This window comes from Pongo pygmaeus, chromosome Y (assembly GCF_028885625.2).
Source record: "Pongo pygmaeus isolate AG05252 chromosome Y, NHGRI_mPonPyg2-v2.0_pri, whole genome shotgun sequence".
NCBI classification, from domain to species: Eukaryota; Metazoa; Chordata; class Mammalia; order Primates; family Hominidae; genus Pongo; species Pongo pygmaeus.
The window spans coordinates 10,754,037-10,769,638 of NC_072397.2; the positions used below are offsets into that span (position 1 = coordinate 10,754,037).

The 15,602-nt window shown below is 37.7% G+C and overlaps 1 pseudogene; it reads right to left on the reverse strand.

Annotated features, from left to right (window-relative positions):
- Positions 1–8,466: 8,466 nt before the first annotated feature.
- On the reverse strand, positions 8,467–9,063 carry LOC129025641 (protein tyrosine phosphatase type IVA 1-like; annotated as a pseudogene).
- Between the last annotated feature and the right edge of the window lie 6,539 nt (positions 9,064–15,602).

A 15,602-nucleotide genomic window follows, 5' to 3' on the forward strand; every position in this document is an offset into this window, starting at 1 on the left:
TTGATGGTAACCTGTCCTTTCTCTCTGGCTGCCCTTAACATTTTTTCCCTCATTTCAACTTTGGTGAATCTGACAATTATGTGTCTTGGAGTTGCTCTTCTCGAGGAGTATCTTTGTGGCGTTCTCTGTATTTGCTGAATCTGAATGTTGGCCTGCTTTGCTAGATTGGGGAAGTTCTCCTGGATAATATCCTGCAGAGTGTTTTCCAGCTTGTTTTCATTCTCCCCATCACTTTCAGGTACACCAATCAGACGTAGATTTGGTCTTTTCACATAGTCCCACGTTTCTTGGAGGCTTTCCTCATTTCTTTTTATTCTTTTTTCTCTAAACTTCCCTTCTCACTTCATTTCATTCATTTCATCTTCCAGGGCTTATACCCTTTCTTCAATTTGATCGCATTGGTTCCTGAGGTTTCTGCATTCTTCATGTAGTTCTCGAGCCTTGGTTTTCAGCTCCATCAGCTCCTTTAAGCACTTCTCTGTATTGGTTATTCTAGTTATACATTCTTCTAAATTTTTTTCAAAGTTTTCAAATTCTTTGCCTTTGGTTTGAATACCCTCCCATAGCTCGGAGTAATTTGAGCATCTGAAGCCTTCTCTCAGCTCGTCAAAGTCATTCTCCATCCAGCTTTGTTCCATTGCTGGTGAGGAACTGCGTTCCTTTGGAGGAGAAGAGGTGCTCTGCTTTTCAGAGTTTCCAGTTTTTCTGCTCTGTTTTTTCCCCGTCTTCGTGGTTTTATCTACTTTTGGTCTTTGATGATGGTGATGTACAGATGGGTTTTTGGTGTGGATGTCCTTTCTGTTAGTTTTCCTTCTAACAGACAGAACCCTCAGCTGTAGGTCTGTTGGAGTACCTGGCCAGCCGTGTGAGGTGTCAGTCTGCCCCTGCTGAGGGGTGCCTCCCAGTTAGGCTGCTTGGGGGTCAGATGTCAGGGACCCACTTGAGGAGGCAGTCAGCCCGTTCTCAGATCTCCAGCTGCATGCTGGGAGAACCACTGCTCTCCTCACAGCTGTCAGACAGGGACATTTAAGTCTGCAGAGGTTACTGCTGTCTTTTTGTTTGTCTGTGCCCTGCCCCCAGAGGTGGAGCCTACAGAGGCAGGCAGGCCTCCTTGAGCTGTGGTGGGCTCCACCCAGTTGAAGCTTCCAGGCTGCTTTGTTTACCTAAGCGAGCCTGGGCAATGGCGGGCGCCCCTCCCCCAGCCTCGCTGCCGACTTGCTGTTTGATCTCAGACTGCTGTCCTAGCAATCAGCGAGACTCCATGGGCATGGGACCCTCTGAGCCAGGTGCGGGCTATACTCTCCTGGGGCACCGTTTCCTAAGCCCGTTGGAAAAACACACTATTCGGGTGGGAGTAGCCTGATTTTCCAGGTGCCGTCTGTCACCCCGGGAAGGGGAACTCCCTGACCCCTTGTGCTTCCCGAGTGAGGCAATGCCTCGCCCCTGCTTCGGCTGGTGCACGGTGCGCTCACCCAGTGACGTGCACCCACTGTCTGGCACTCCCTAGTGAGATGAACACGGTACCTCAGATGGAAATGCAGAAATCACCCGTCTTCTGCGTGGCTCGCGCTGGGAGCTGTAGACCGGAGCTGTTCCTATTCGGCCATCTTGGCTCCTCCCCCCATTTCTATCTCTTTTCTTTTTCAATTAATATTATTGCTCATTAACTATAGTTACTATGCTGTACAACTGATCTCTTGGACTTACTTCTCATATATCTGTAATTTATATCCTTTTATCAACATCTCCTCATCTCCTCTTCCTTCTGAACACCCCAGTTTCTGGTAAGCACTACTCATTTTCTGGTTTTGTTAAATAAACTCTTATATTTCTGTTACATAAATGTTACCATAATAAGAATAATAATTTAGTGGGCTAAACAACAAGGAGTACTTAAGTGATATAAGGGACACACAAACTTGTCTGGGGTGAGGGGACAAGATGGCTCACTAGATGCAGTTGACAAAAATGCCTCTTCCATGGAGAGGAAGCAAAATACTAAGTAAACCATAACACTTTGAACAGCTCGTTTGAGAGAAAATGCCAAAAGTTCATAGACAATGCAGACTCTGTGGCTGAACAGATAATCCTAGAAAGTTTCCCAGGAGTTGCTGGGCACCAGGACTATTCCCCAGCCCTTTAAGGGGGCCCAAGGCAAGAGGCTTCTATCCTTTTAAAAGTCCACTGTGAACCTCTGAGATCCTAGCTACAGGGGTTCCTGTTACCCCCATAGACCTCTGAAATGCAAGGGAGAGTCACACAGAGAACAAGGAGAGACACAGCTTCAACTCATTCAGGGCCAGAGGCTTTTCTGCATAGTTTAGCTGCATCAAAACAAGACCATATGCACCTATCCCCAAAGTCTCTCCATCTTGTGCTGAGTGGCTACAGCTCTTGTTCTTTGCTGAGCTGGAAGAAAGCAGGTTGAATGAAGGTTCATCTCATCCATATTCCTCATTTCCTGGCCCCTGCTCTCAAGACTGTCTGCCTGGCTTCTCCCACTGAAGCATGCCTGCAGTACAGCCTTCACTGCCCTGCCTGAGTATGTTTTTGGCAGCCTGGGGGCCATCAACACCCCCATCACTGCAGGTGCTTGACTCAAAGGAGCCAGAAAAAATCTACAGGCCCAGTCTCAACTAACTCCTCAGGACTTGAGCACACTGCCCAGTGTATTGAGCTGAGGTCTGTCGCATGAGCTCAAGTATTGGAGAAGGGACAGAGAAAAATATGATGAAGGTTTGTATACTGGCACAAGAGCTGGGTGCCTCTCCTTCTTCAAGACTGTACTTGGAAAGATTTGGCCTGAAAATCAACCGTAGCTTTTCCTCACACAGTCCCATGGCCTGGAGTATCTGAAACAGCTTAATGATCTGGGCTGAAAAAATTATTAATGACAGGTGGCTTAAGACAAGACTAACTAGTTGGTCTTGCTCTCAAGGCAGATAATGGAGGCAGACCTGCCAGTATGAGCTGTGTGGGCCCCACAACCATTTGGTTGTCTGATAACCTCAGGCCATTGCATCATGCACATCTGTGGTGCCAATCCTCTTCCCCAGGATTCTCTTCCCTGGCATTGCCAGGCTGCACATGAACATACCTCACAGTTCACTCTGAGTTTGGCATGCACAAGGGAAGAGTGGGTCCCGTGGAATTTTTGGGTCTCCTGGTGAAATGATCCTCAGGGCAGACCACACCTAATGGAGAAAGGAGCTTAGCCCAGCAAAATCTCTGGTGGGGCAAATAAGGTGCTGGTACAGCATTTCCTCTGACTCCATGTTAAAGGGACAACACCAGTGTCAGGGGACAGACTTGGAGAAAGAATCAACTGTCATCCAATGCCTTCCCTCCCCAAAGCACTGTTTTGGGTCCCCTAAAATACAGAAGCGGAGAGCACTGCTGAGTAAGAGCCTGTCTGCTGGTTCTTACTCATTTCAAGAGATGGCAAATAAATATTGACTATCTGAATCCACAGAAATACATCATTTGAAAAATCACTACAGAGATCCACAACTGAGAAGCACTGACTGGTAATGAGTAAAGCCAACAGAAAGGCATGTAGATTGGTAACTGCTAAGAGCCTGAATATTATAATACTGTTTATTGCCCTTAAGTCCTGTAAAAATCTCCATCTTTTCCCACTTGTTTTGTTTTGTTTTTACAGGGAAGATGGAGGTGTTGCAAGTGCAGTTAGAGGAAATAATAAGCCCTGTTTTGGCATAGTTTTGTATGATAGAAGCAAATCCACCAGTGGCTTCCTGTCATTGTGGACATTGTTTAATACTATGCATTTATCTCAACCTTTGTTGCAGGGTTAAGAGTATTATTTCCCATCTATTTGACTGAAACCATAAGTAGAAGAAATGACCTAAGGCAAATGCTCTACATTGGATGACAAGACAAAAATTTGTGAAACTAAAATGAGTTTTACAGCTTGTAATCTTTAATCCATTTTTTTCTCTCTTTTCCTGTAATACTTTATTTTCTCTCTCTAGTTCATTTATCCAGTCACAAGATGGTGCTCTGGCACTACAAATACTAAATTATGGTGCCTAATAAAGATGTTTTAAGCTTTTTTCCTGATCCCGGAGGTCCAATTACCCACCCCACCACAAAATTTCTCTTTTGATGTAACAGACATATAAATTTTATGATGATGTTGGGGTCATTAAGTATAAAAATGACAGTGCCACTGGGGAAATATTAGAAACTCAGAAAATAAACTGAGTGTGTTGCATTTATAGCCCTCAGGGGGAATGCCAAACTTGGCAAACCAGTAAGGTATGTTTGGATTTGAATCGTAACATAGTTTTATTAGACAGCCCCATTATATTAATCATTTTATTACTCCAAGTAATAGAGTTTTTAAATAAAGTGAGATTTGTAATAAATGCAGTTGATCTGATATGTTTCATACACTTGGGAAATCATTGTTTATTATTATATCAGTCTCTCCCAATGAGTTTTTAAAGATGGAGTATTGAGAGAGTTAAAATCTGTTAATTTTCTTGGAGCACTTGTAGTCTCTCTAAGTTTTATCATCCCACTATTGCTTTTGTTGTACCTTAAAGCATTTCAATTTAATGTGTCCAGATTTTTTTTTTAATAGTAGTAATAAAATGGAAAGGAAAAGTCCTTGGCATTTGACAGTTTAATATTATTCCTGGGGCTGAGAGGTTTGTGAGATTGTTAGTTTTAAATGTAAAATGGATAGCTGAAAATGCATTTTTTATTTTAGTGCAGGATAATTGGACAGCTAAATTAACTAGTTCATCAGTTCTACCAGTGGTTTAATTTGTAATATGGTATTTTATAAGGGTTGCTAAATCACCATCTAATCCATCCAAGAAGCTTGAATTAACATATAAATGTGATTAATCACATAAACAGAACTAAAGACAAAAACTACATGATTGTCTCAACAGATAAGCAAAAGACTTTTGATGAAATTTAACATCCCTACATGTTATACACTCTCAATAAACTAGGTATTAAAGAAACATACCAAAAGATAATAAGATCCATCTGTGAAAAACCCACGGCCAACATTATACTTAAATGGCAAAATCTGGAAGCATTCTCCTTGAAAATAAGAAAAAAAAAACAAGGTTGCCTACTCTTACCATTCTTACTTCTACGCAACAAATTATTGGAAGTCCTGGCCAAAGCAATCAGGCAAGATAAATAAATAAAGTGCATCCATATAGGAAAAGAGGTAGTCAAATTATTCCTGTTTGAAGAAGAAATGATTCTATATGTAGAAAACCCCATAGTCCCTGCCCCAAAGTTCCTTAAGCTGAAGGAAACTTCAGCAAACTTTTGGGATACAAAATCTACATTTTCAAATAAACTACTAACATTCCTATACACCAACAGCTAAACACAACAGCTAAACCAAATAAGAAATACAATTCCACTCCCAATTGTCACAAAAAATAATAAAATATTTAGGAATAAAGCTAACCAGGAAGTCAAAACATGTCTGCAATGAGAATCATAAACATTATTCAAAGAAATCAGAGAAAGCATAAACAATTGGGAAAACATTCCATGCTAACAGAATGAAAGAATCAACATTATTAAAATGGTCATATATCCCAAAGCCATTTTGAGGTTCAATACTATTCCTATCAAACTCCTAACAATATTCTTTACAGAACTATAAAAAACACTACATAAAAATTCACATGGAACTAAAAATGAGCCTGAATAACTAAGGCAATCCTAAGCAAAAAGAAGAAAGCTAGAGGCATCATGTTATCTGACTTTATACTACAAGGCTGTAAAAACCAAAGCAGCATGATACTCGTACAAAAACAGACATGTACACCAGTGAAATAGAACAGCTAACCCAGTAATAAGGCCACACATCTACATCCCTCTGGTCTTTGACAAGCCTGACAAATCAAGCAATAGGGAAAGACCTTCCAACTCAACTTGTGGTGCTGGAATAACTGGGTAGCCATATGAAGATTAAAAGTAACCTATTCCTTATCCTATATACAAAAATCAACTAAAGATGGATTAAAGAGTTAAATGTAAAACCTGAAAGGATAAGAACTCTGGAAGACAACATAGGAAATACCATCTGGACATAGGAACTGGCAAAGATTTTATGACGACAATGCCAAAAGCAATTGTGCCAAAAGAAATTGTATCAAAAGCAAAAAATCACAAATGTAATCTAAGTAAACCAAATTGCTTCTGCACATCAAAATAAACTATTGAAACACAAAACCTACACATTGAGAGAAAATTTTTGCAAATTATGGATCCGACAAAGATCTAGTATGCAGCATATATAGGGAATTTCAACAAATCTACACACACAGAAAACATTCAAAGCACAATAACACAAAAACCCATTAGAAAATGGGCAAAAGGCATGAACAGATACTTTTCAAAGAAAGACATAAATGTGGCCAACAAGCATATGAAAAAAAGCTCAACATTTGATTCTTAGAGAAATAGTCAAAACTGCAGTGAAATATCTTCTCACACCAGTCATAAAACATATTATTAAAGCCAAAAAATAACAGATGCTGTTATTAATAACATATAAATGCATTACATGTGAGATGGGTCCCTTGAATACAGCAGAAGGTTGAGACTTGTTTCTTTTTTAATCCAATTTTCCACTCCTTGCAGCTAGAGCATTGAGTCCCTCCCTCCCTGAGGTGTGGGATTTTTGAAAGTAGAGTATTGAAATCTTCAACAATTACTGCAATGCTGTCTATATCCCACTTCATTTCTGTGCATTTTTGCTTCACATATTTTGAGGCTCTTCTACTAGCTATGTATAGCTTTATAATTGTTTTATTTTCTTGCTAGATAGAACCTTTTAACCTCGTGAACTTTTTAAAATTTAAAGTCTATTTTGCGTGCCAATAGTCATCTTAGCTCTCATTTGATTACCATTTGCATGGAATTTTTTCCATAATTATACCTTGAGCATCTTTCTGTCCTTATATCTAAAGTGAATCTTTTAAGGCAGCATATAGATGGATGTTGTCATTTTAATCTGAGCTTTCAAATTCTGCCTTTTAATTCAAGCTTCTCATCTCTGCCTTTTCATAGTAGAGTTTAATTCATTTACATTTGATGTGATTATGATATTCTTTCCTTTTCTGTATTCTTTTGTTACATAAATTTTCATCTTGGGTGTTGCAATTAACCTCTGTAGTCTATTATAGTCTTTTATTTCCTTTACACCTATCATGATTGTCTCAAATTATTTTACCTATTTGTTTTTTTGTATTTTCCATCTTCCTGCAATAGAATGCAAATTCTGAGAATATGGGGACTTTGTTTATTTTGTTTATTGTTCTCCTAAATAACCTAAATGATGAGCACACATTGGGCAATCAGTAAATATTTTGATATTAGGGCCTTTTTTTGGTATTTTATTATTTACTTAGATGTTTAAGCTCTCACGCTAAGTTTTTACAACCTTGTGAATAATGACAAATTATTTCTTCCACAGAACTATAACCACACATCCCCAGATACTATATGATTGAACTAATATTTTTGATATTACCATTTTATCAATTATGTAGTAAAAGAAATTACCAAGTATCCAAAAATTAAGTTACACAGCTTGAAAGCCATGTAAATTATTAGATGTCTGCTCAATTCCCTAGTAGAAACCCACTTCTTTTTTTTGTAAGGGAGGTTGGGAAAAGAAGGAAAAAGAATCACACTTTAAACAAAAATAACTTCCAATAAGTATGGAAAAAAATTACAAGACTTTCAGAAATGTTATAATTAAGAATTGTTTTAGTAACAATAACAGCATGTATATCTTTAAAAAATATTTACTAAGTTAATGACCATATTCTACATGTTTTCCACAAGACAAAAGCTATATTTTATTAAAAATAATTAATAACTTTCTCCCATTCCTTTTTCAGGTCCTTCCTATAAGGTTGCACCTCAGAGTACAAACCTTAAATTACCTGTAAGACGTTTCTGCCTGAAGACATTAAAGATATTCCCAGTACAATATAGATTTTCAAAATGGAATTTTTGGTAATAGCATAAAGTAAGATTTATCAAAAGACTAAATAATCACTGTAAGTCTTGGTAAAAAAATTGTTTAAATCAATTTTTAAACAAACCTGATGTATGCTGGTATGAATGTGGGAGATATAAAACACAGAGTAGACAAATAACCATATAAACTTACTTTCAATGTTTGAAATTACTGAAGGTGTAAACAACATAAGGTCTAAAGTGTACATAATTCCTGAGATTTTAGGGCTATATGAAACCAAAGATACACAAGTATTATGGTGCGTATTTTGGTATTTAATCTTTCTAAATTTCTCATATATTGATAAGATTCTGGCATGGGAAGATCTAAACAAGAAAAAAACACATGACTTTAGGATTGATACAAATGATTTAAAAGCACTTAGCTGATCAGCAAGAATTTTTTGACATGTGTGCAAATAGGTTGATTTTAACTCAAACATGGCTTCCCGTGGAAGCTTCATTACACTTGTTCACCAATCCAACGTGTTGGTGAATTTGTATGACAATTAAGTCTTGTCTTAAATTCCACTTCCAAGGCAATATGACATTAGGCACCCCAGTTTTATTAAATACAGCAGTTGTTTTATGAGTTTTGGAGTATTTGAAGCACAAGGACATTTTAGGATGATATTTCACCAAATACAAAATTTGTTCACTGTTAAAATTTCCATTTTTGTCTTATGAGTCATACAGTATCTTGATATTTCATTCCACCTTCAATTAATGCTACAGCAACAAGCACTGGAGTTCCCCCAAGGCGTGCAACAAAATGAAAAGCAAAAAAGCAGTCAAGTTCTTCAAGGAAATTAATATTTATAAGACATAATCAGCCATCAACAATCTGGTTGGGTGGTGATGCACCATCATCAAGAGGCCAATGGAGAACACAGATGCCTTCTTTCTCCACAAGAATAGTGCTGTAAGTTGCTTCACACAGTCTTACCATAAGGTGACTCCATACTTCTTAAGTTCTTCTCCACATTTGTTTAAGGTTGCACTAGTTGTATTGAGTCTAATAAGAAACCTCATGATTTTTTATTTGATTCCTATAGGAGCTGGGCAATTTATTTGAGTCTTTTTTTTTTTTTTTTTTTTTTTTTTTTTTTTTTTTTTAGTTTAACAACACTCATTAGGGTTTGGAAAGAATTTTAAAAAAATGAATACAGAAATATGCAAAAAAATGAAAGTCTACTTTAATATACTCCACTTGAAATTCTCAGAGCTTTGAGTATAAAGTTGGAAGCAATGGTAAATCAAATGAACTTTCTAACAAGAAGCACCAATTATTCAATCTGGTAATACTGAGAAAGAAAGTGCACTGAAGTTTACCCGATACAGGTCAGAAATCTTGTAAAATGTTATGTGGATGTCAATTGAACACTCCTACTGCTAGGTTAACCACTCTCATGGGGATTTCCTGGTGGAGTAGTAATGAATTTCTACAGTGTCTGAGTTTGCATAGGTGTCTTGGTGTGCCTTGCAGTAATCTCTACCACCCTTCAGAAACTTTACCAATGTATGACCAAAAATACTACAGAAACAAATATTTTCACTCATTGAAGATTGTGGCCTAATCACCCAGCCAGTCCCATGGTAGCAGTGGGCATTGCAGGGCAGAAGCAACAGGGGCATTAGGCTATGCCATATTGTGACTGGCTCTAGCGAGCCAGGTGTTTCTCTGAATCTTGGTTATTATCCTTGAGGACTACAATAGGATACAAATGGTCTTTTCCAAGGTAAGCCTCAGAGTTTTGGGTCATGAATGCAGTTTAGGGAGTTCTTTTCTGTCATGAACAAGCTATAGCAACACTGAACAGAAAACAAACTAGAAAGTCCTAACGTATCAATTTTCTGCAATCTTTCTGTGAAATCTGCTCCATAGCCTAACTCAAAACAGAAAAGTACGTACTTATGTGAACCTGATCTACTTTGAATAGCTACAAGGGAAGAATAAATTTATCATCTAGTAAGTACTGGATTGAGTCAGAAAATGTGGTTTGTCTCTTGGCTCTGACATTCTGAATAAATTATCAAATTTTCTGCACCTCAGTTTCCTCCACTGTGAAATGGAGCACCAATTTTCATGTACAAGTGCTAATGCACTGCTTGGCATAAAATAGTTATCTGATTTTTCAAATGTTTTTAGCCTTGGCATCTCTACCCAGTAGATTTATTAAACCCATTGACATAACATATTTAAATTACAATGGAAACACAAAATGCTCATTGTTTACAAAAATCTTAAAGGCAACAACCTTGGTTTGATTTTTGAATTCTTACTGCACTGTCCCCATGCAGTCTGCTCTGTGATCTCCCTTCCTTGTTCTTCTCCACGTTGCTCATAAAATCACCCTAGTGCCTGCACCACTTTCACCTCCAGCCCTTGGAGTCTCCAAATCCCCTCAGCATATCAGAAGCCTGGCAGCTGACTGATAGTTCCTTACAGAACAGTTTAGGGATTGTTTATTGTTACTCATTATGCTCGTTGGGATGTCACTCACATCACACAGTAGCTTTTTTTGTTTTCTCACCAAATAGAGCAGAAGGAAGAGAGATGCAGTATGGATGTTGCTGATAAACAGTATATTCTCTGTTGTGTTACATTAGCATTGCATCATTGAATCTGTTTACTGTACATTGGTCTCAGTGAGAAACACCTTACAAAGGCAAACAAGGCATTTATAATCTCAATCAGAAGAGTATACCAGATTTTAGGAGACATTCAGAATTTCCCCAAGAAAAGTAGGTAGCTAACTACAAGATTTATTTTGTGAATTTCTCAAAATAAATAAAGTCAATTAGATGATCATGATGTCCTCACTTCCAACAATTCTACTCACAGCTCTCTCATATACATTTCCACACTAAAATGTTATAAAAGACCCCCCCCAACTTTTTAACAAACTCTTTGCTACATCAGGCAGATTTTTAAAAAATATGCATAAACACAGTAAACCCCTAAAAGTAAATGTTAAGTCCTTAAGATAAAGGTTATTAATATTTGTGTATGACAATCTATCCTACAGTTAATGTGTTAAAGTAAGAGGTATTGATTTTTAAGTAGTTTTAATTAAAAAGCCCAATTTCTTTCCTTAAAAAAGATGGTATTAAAACTGTAAAATAAAAGACATGCTGCCTACACACCAGTCAATTGACTTCTATTCCAACCACAGAAGAGAATTTTCTGAAAAATTATTATTATCAATTATTTTCAATATCTTTGTTAGTTTCTCAGTTGTAGCTGAAATAATTCTTAAGCAAAATTAGTTGATTTCAGTGTAATTTTTCAAAGACAACATGGGAAGAACATTAAGAGCAAGCAGGAGGCCAGGTTTTGCTGTGGACCACATAGCAAAACCTAGTCTCTACAGAAAATACAAAATTTATACTGGTGTGCTGGTGTGGTGTTATTCACCTGTAATCCCAGCTGCTCTGGAGCCTTATTTGGGAGGACTGCTTGAGCCCAGGCAGCATAAATTTCAATGAGCCAAGATGGTACCACTGCACACCAGCCTGGGTGATAGAGCAGGACTCTGCCTAAAAACAAACAAACAAAACACCCCCCAGACACACAAACCAAAACACAGCTAGTAGACCTGGGTTAGCCTTTAGGGTCTTCTTTCATAAAGTGAAAGAATTGGGCAAGACATCTTTTGCAGGCAGCTCTGACGGATTACAATGTTGGGATAATTGGGAATGACTTAGACTCGAAGAATATGCCTGCTTACGTGTTAAGTGATCTCAGATGACCTGTAACTCATTATTAGAGTTGGATGTGAACATTAAGATTTCCTTACTCAAACTGTTATTGTTATTATTTTTGGATTTAGAAACTGGGAAATTCTGCTGACTCATTTTTCAGACTTTTCCCACGTGGATCTAATACAATTTTTTTTTTCTTTTTGAGACAGAGTCTTGCTCAGTCGCCCAGGCTGGAGTGCAGTGGCTCGACCTCCGCTCACTGCAAGCTCTACCTCCTGGGTTCACGCCATTCTCCTGCCTCAGCCTCCCAGGTAGCTGGGACTACAGGCGCCTGCCACCACACCCAGCTAAGTTTTTTTTTTGTTTTTTTGTTTTTTTGTTTTTTTGTTTTTTTTTTTTAGTGGAAACGGGGTTTCACTGTGTTAGCCAAGATAGTCGTGATCTCCCGACCTCGTGATCCTTCCACCTCGGCCTCCCAAAGTGCTGGGATTACAGGCGTGAGCCACCACGCCCGGCCTATTTTATAATTCTAAAGAAAATGTAATGTTCTTTTGACCCAGAAGATTAAAAATAATCATAACAAACACATCCAAAATCCAATGCATATTAATGTATTATTAATCACTTAATTGAACCCTGTCTAATCTTCCCCCATAGAATAAATGACTTCACTGTATATAGTATGTAAAATTGTATTTCATATTTTGATTTAATGATCTGTTAGGTATTTTTAGACTGTGAGAGCTTAATACATAGTATTGATAAGTGGATAAGAATAATGTTACACAAAATTCCTAATGTTTATATGAACACCTTGCAGTAATGCATAAACTTAGCACTACTAATTCAACGTATCATGCTAAGTGTTTTGTGATTATTAGTTATATGAATAAGTTACAGTTTATCAATTTACTGATATATTATGGAGACTGTAATTTCCATATCTTATAGTGTTTTCACTTACATTTTTTATTACAATGTGAGCCACATTTTGGATTTGTGAAAAGTAATCTTACCAATTTTTATTAGTCAGTTCTTAGGATAGAAAAAAATTGAGTGATATTGGGGAAGGTCTTTATACAGCAAATGAACCCAAGGTCTGCTATGTATCCAAATTATGTGATCCAATGGATGGGTAAAAAGTGAGATTATGCAAGATCTAAATGTTCACTCTGGCTTCCTCCTTTCACTTATTAATAGAAAGAGCTTAGCCACCAAATTATCTAATTTTTTTGAGACAGAGTTTTCCTCCTGATTCATTTTATATAAACAAAAACCATATAACCAGCCAGTTCTTAGAATCTAACTTCCTAGCTGATTAATTTTCAACAGCAGTGAGGAGGTTCTGAAGAGCACCACTGTATGATTCCAGTTACCTAAAGGAGAACATTTCAGATTCTGTTGCTCAGACCTGCCCCACTGGAAAAGTGTGTCTCATTCTCCTCCCTCTTCACCCAGGGCACTTGGTTCAGTTCAGATCCTCTACACATGAGATAAAACTCCTGAGTATAATCCAGAATGAAAAGGGAATAAACAACCCCTTCAAAAAAGAATAACCAAACATAGAGGCTTTATTCAGATCAGGTGTTATTCATAAGCTTAGTTTGAACAATCCACACCTTGAAGAGAATGTCTGCTCTTGCCAGGGACAACCCTGAGGTGTAGAGCCTCTCTAGAAGGCATCCATAGTTGCTGTTCTTTCTGGAGAGAGTTGGTTACTGGTGTTTCTGGACTTGTTTCCCAAGATACAATAACCAAAGAATGTTATAAATCTCTGGACTAAATGATTACTACAGCTAGTTTAATTTCTCATTATTCATCATTTACTTGAAACAAAACACTTATCTTGGACAAATGAAACACACACACACACACACACACACACACACCCCTTTTGGGCAGTGGTAGGATAGGGTGTTTCTTAAATAACTGTAAACTATAGCAAGCCAATTGTGTAGATTACTGATATTTTGAAAATATCATCCCTCCAAGCTATGAATGATGAGAATAATAATACATAACTATGTAAGAACACACTCATACTATGTCCTAGGGCTCTTCATATATTCAGAGCCAGCTAAAAATATTACTATGATGGAAAGTGTTACTTAAGAATCTTTCACAGTAATATTAACATATTAAGCTACTAGGAGATGAGAGAGATTGTTTTAACTGGCAAGAAAATGGTTGCATGTGCTGATTTTTACAGAATAAATGAGCTTTAATATTCAGTCTCTATTTACTTCTTCATGCTGCTGTTTGAGACACTGAATTCACATGCTCAACATCATGTGAAAATAAATGGTTTCTAAAAATCTAATTTTCAATTTTCTTCTTTTCTTTTTTAAGAAATGAGATCTATCTTGCCTAGCCCAGAGTGCTGAGTACTATTCACAGGCACAATTATCATGCACTGTAACCCCAAACTCCTGGGCTCAAGCAATCTTCCTGCCTCAACCTCTCAAGTAGCATAGGTGGGGCTACAAGCACATGCTCCCAGCCTGCTACTTTCTTACTTAACAACCTTTTAATCTTAAACGACAGCAGAATATTCCTTATCAAATTCTAGAAAATAAAGATGGTATGTCATTGCATATTAAAGTATCAAGAGGCTGGGTGCAGTGGCTCTTGCCTGTAATCCGAGCAGTTTGGGAGGCCAAGGTGGGCAGATCACCTGACATCAGGAAATAGAGACCTGCCTGGCCAACATGGTGAAATGATCTCGGCTCATTGCCACCTCCACCTCCCAGGCTCAAGCCATTCTCATGCCTGAGCCTCCCGAGTAGGTGGGACTACAGACACATGACACCATGCCCAGCTAATTTTTTGCATTTTAGTAGAAACTGACCATGTTTTTCAGATATTTTAAATTTAAGTCTCACTTTTGCTGTTCCTCATACCTCTAAGTCCATTCTTTGAGTTTGTATGGGTTAGCATGTTTTCTGCACATGTAAGAAATATAACTGTGTGTGCAATTTGGTTACAGTTCATCGAATATTCATTGTAAGTTTGTACCTGTATACATTTGCAGCCACTGTGGGCACCTCATGATTCATTTTACATAAACAATCACCATGTAACCAGCCAGTTCTCAGAATCTAACTTCCTAGACTAAATTTCAGCAGCAGTGAGGAGGCTCTGAGAGAGAGACCATCCTGGCCAACATGGTGAAACCCCATCTTTACTAAAAATAGAAAAATTAACTGGACATGGTGGCATGCAACTGTAGGCTCAACTACTTGGGAGGCTGAGGTAGGAGAATTGCTTGAAATAGGGAGGTGGAAATTGCAGTGCTCTTGAACCTAGGAGGCAGAGGTTAAAATTAGCTGATTTCATGCCATTGTACTCCAGCCTAAGCATTAGACTGACACTCTGTCTCAAAAAAAAGTACAAAAAGAAATATATTTCTATAAGTTTAGTAACTATTTTAAAACTGTAACATATCTAGCTAAATAAAATGAATTATTTACATACAGTTCCAGGTAATTAAAAAAAAAAAAACAAAAAGGATAGAGAATTGTTCCCCCTTTTTTTAATGTCATAAAATTTTATTTTCAAAACAACTTAACTTTTAAGATTATCTTCAGTTATCTATCCTACTCAATTTTCTCAACTTCCAGATAAATGTTCCTTTTTAAAAGGCTGTTTTTAAGGTTATCAGCACACACTTGCTTTCTATTTGCACAATATTTCTAGGTACTCTTGGCAGCACTAACTATAATGTTCTTGTTCTCTGTGCTCTTTCAGGGCTGTCCTTCTAGACAAAGAGGTGCAGATACTGTCTTATCCCTAGTGCTCACCTTTCTTCCTGAATCTTGATGATAATGTGTCTCCTATAAGCATTCTGTCCATAAAATTTCACAACA